Raw genomic sequence first — 3,901 nt, forward strand, 5'->3', positions numbered from 1 at the left:
ATGGAAAAGAGTCAAAAAAAGAATATAGATATGTACATATATATGTATAACCAATCAGTTTGCTGTGCACCGGAAACTAACACAATATGGTTAATCAACTATAATTTTTTTAAAAAAGCAAAATGCAAATTTGCATTTAGGATGTGTAAAAGCTTCCCGTGAATCCCTAAGGGTGGCACAGAGCTTTGCAGAATGTTTTAATGCATGAGGAAATGGAAGATAAAATAGAAACAAGCGATTTATTAGGGTGATAGAATTGTAGAAGAACTTTCATGTACACTGTCATTGTTATTATAGGATTGTGCAATGCATAATAAATAAATAAAATGGGATTGTTATCACTTTCTAAACTCTTACAAACATTCTCACCCTCTCCCTCCCTTTGGTCGGCAACCTACAGTCCTGTGAGCGAGATTAGACAAGTTTACAAATAGCCAGGAAGCGAGAATACGTCTGGGGCCATAAAAGGGTTACAGATAAAGCGCTTTCCAGGTCAGAGCCCAGAGGGAGGCACAATAGCCCTTTGAAATCCAAATCCGTTTCCCGGCCTCGGGCTTCTGCTCTTCCACTTATTACGCGCCGAAATGAGGAAGTACAGAGGGGTGTGCCCGCCGCCCTAAAATCTCTCCCCAAGGAGAAATATTTTAAAATCTTATAAGTAGGAATATCGCTGCACTTTAGTGGCTCTACACAGGAAAAAGTTAAAGCAGGGAATGGGATGGATTCGCTGTGATGGGGCCAACTTGAAATTGACAGTAGGTCCTGAGTCCCTTCTCTTTCCCAGACTGGTGGGACCTTAAAAAAAAAGGAAAGAAAAGAAAAGAATGCTAATATCCAGGAGAAAATCTTATAACCACGTGGAGAAAATAGACTTAGGAGACTGGAGGTCAGGATGGAACCTATGAAAATCCAAATTTAAAAGTTTACATTCAGCAAAATGAAACAATAAAGAAGACACTAAAAAGCGCGTCAATTATATGTTTATTTTCATGCTTTTATTAGTAATAACGGATACTGTGCAATTACATTCCCTTCACTATCCCTTTCTCCCTGGAAGCTTTGCAGGATCTCCCTCCTCTGCAATTTCAAGTAGATGAAAATAAATTTGTCTTGCTTTGTTGTAGAATCTTTTTTTAAAAAAATTGGGGTATAGTTGTTTTACAATGTTGTGTTAGTTTCTACTGTACAGCAAAGTGAAGTTCCCTGTGCTATACAGCAGGTTCTCATTAGTTATCTATTTAATACATATTAGTGTATATATGTCAATCCCAATCTCCCAATTCATCCCACCCCTCTTTTCCCCCTTTGATGTCCATATGTTTGTTCTCTACCTCTATGTCTCTATTTCCGCCTTGCAAACCAGTTCATCTGTACCATTTTTCTAGATTCCACATATATGTGTTAATATATGATATTTGTTTTTCTCGTTCTGACTTACTTCACTCTGTATGACAGTCTCTAGGTCCATCCATGTCTCTACAAATGACCCAATTTCGTTCCTTTTTATGGCTGAGTAATATTCCATTGTATATATGTACCACATCTTCTTTATCCATTTGTCTGTCGATGGGTACTTAGGTTGCTTCCATGACCTGGCTATTGTAAATAGTGCTGCAATGAACATTGGGGTGCATGTGTCTTTTTGAATTATGGTTTTCTCTGGGTATATGCCCAGCAGTGGGATTGCTGGATCATATGGTAATTCTATTTTTAGTTTTTTAAGGACCCTCCATACTGTTCTCCATAGTAGCTGTATCAATTTACATTCCCACCAACAGTGCAAGAGGGTTCCCTTTTCTCCACACCCTCTCCAGCATTTATTGTTTGTAGTATCTATACATACTGAGAGGCAATTTTGCTTTGTCTCGTATTCCATACATATGTTCAAAGATTTTATTTTTTAAATCTGATTTTTATTGTTGTTGTTGCCATTATTACATAGCCTTGGCTCCCACTTCTGGAGACCCAGTAACTTGGTTGCTTGCAATGAAATAAATTTTTGGTAACTTTATTTAAACTATCCAGCATAACTGAAATGGACATTATTCAATTTCCAACTTTCCACAGGCTGTTACACAAGACTTACCTTACAGTGGACCTAAAATTCTTGCGGTTCTTCCAAAAGGTACACAAAAATTTTTTTAAATCATGTATGCTAGAATTTTGCATAAAGGAAACTGGAGGTTGGAGAGGAATGTACGATGTGCTTAAATAATAAACAAGCAAGTAAATAAATAAAAGCCCTGGAGATCTGGGAAAAGAGCACAAAACCTGGACTTGAGGAACTGGAGTTTTCAACTTTCTTGAGCCTGGGTTTTATCAGCTCTTAAATGGGAATAAAAATACTTGCCTCACAGATTTTCTGTGGGTTTAAGTGAGATAAGGCAGGTGCAGTCTCCTAAAAACACACAGTAATAGTGGTGAGAGTGGGCAACCTTGTCTTGTTCCTGATCTTAGTGGAACTGGTTTCAGTTTTTCACCATTGAGGACGATGTTGGCTGTGAGTTTGTCATATATGGCCTTTATGATGTTGAGGAAAGTTCCCTCTATGCCTACTTTCTGCAGGGTTTTGGCATATATATACAATGGAATATTAGCCATAAAAAGAAACGAAATTGAGTTATTTGTAGTGAGGCGGATGGACCTAGAGTCTGTCATACAGAGTGAAGTAAGTCAGAAAGAGAAAAACAAATACCATATGCTAACACATATATATGGAATCTAAGAAGAAAAAAAAAAGATCATGAAGAACCTAGGGGTAAGATGGGAATAAAGACACAGACCTACTAGAGAATGGACTTGAAGATATGGGGAGGGGGAAGGGTAAGCTGTGACAAAGTGAGAGAGTGGCATGGACATATATACACTACCAAACGTAAAATAGATAGCTAGTGGGAAGAAGCTGCATAGCACAGGGAGATCAGCTCGGTGCTCTGTGTCCACCTAGAGGGGTGGGATAGGGAGGGTGGGAGGGAGGGAGATGCAACAGGGAAGAGATATGGGAACATATGTATATGTATAACTGATTCACTTTGTTATGAAGCAGAAACTAACACACCATTGTAAAGCAATTATACTCCAGCAAAGATGTTTAAAAAAACAACAAAAAACACACAGTAAACTGGCACAGAGTAGCCTCTTCACTGAGTCAGTCTGGGTGGGATGGAGCAGGATCAGGCAGGAAAGTAACATGGAAGATGTCTTCAGGCCAGACTTGGATTGATGAGGAAGAAATAAGGTATTTAGCCAGAGGAGACCGGCTTGCCTGTGGTGTGCATTAAAACTCCTACTCTGTGTAAATACCTCAGGGAAATCACTGGTGGAAAAGAGGGACCGAAGTCATCAGTTGCACAATTCTCCCTCCCTCTGTTTTTTCTTCACCTTGAGATGAAAGCAGGAATCTTCCAATTTAGTGAGGGAGGAATAGGAGGGAAAAACAAAGCAGAGAAGCCACTGATGTAGTGAAAAGAGCCCCAGCCTCGAAGTCAGCAACTGGTCCAGAGCTGTCACCAACTGTGCTGCAGAACCATGGGCTTAATGGCTCTATGCCTCAGTTTCCCCATTGGCCACATGAAGATAACATCCCTTTATGTCCTTCACCAGTGAATTAAAAAGTAGGAAAGCTCCTTTAACTACACAGTTATACAAATACAAGGTGCAGCTAGTTCAGAGCCCAAGCCAAGTGAGTAAATGTGGCCTGAGGGGGAAGAGCCTGCAAACTGAGAAATTCTAAGCAACTAGCAATGAGGTTATTGCTCCAGAAAAGGAAAAGTTGTCTTCAGTGGCATTTGACTGCCCTGATTCCAGTAAAAATGACTCAGCTATTGATAACGGCTGAGAAGAAAAAGTAATCAATTATCATTTATTGCATTTATACAATTACATTTATTGAATAGTATTG

This window comes from Monodon monoceros, unplaced genomic scaffold (assembly GCF_005190385.1).
Source record: "Monodon monoceros isolate NGI ecotype Baffin Bay Population unplaced genomic scaffold, NGI_Narwhal_1 Super_Scaffold_11, whole genome shotgun sequence".
NCBI lineage: Eukaryota > Metazoa > Chordata > Mammalia > Artiodactyla > Monodontidae > Monodon > Monodon monoceros.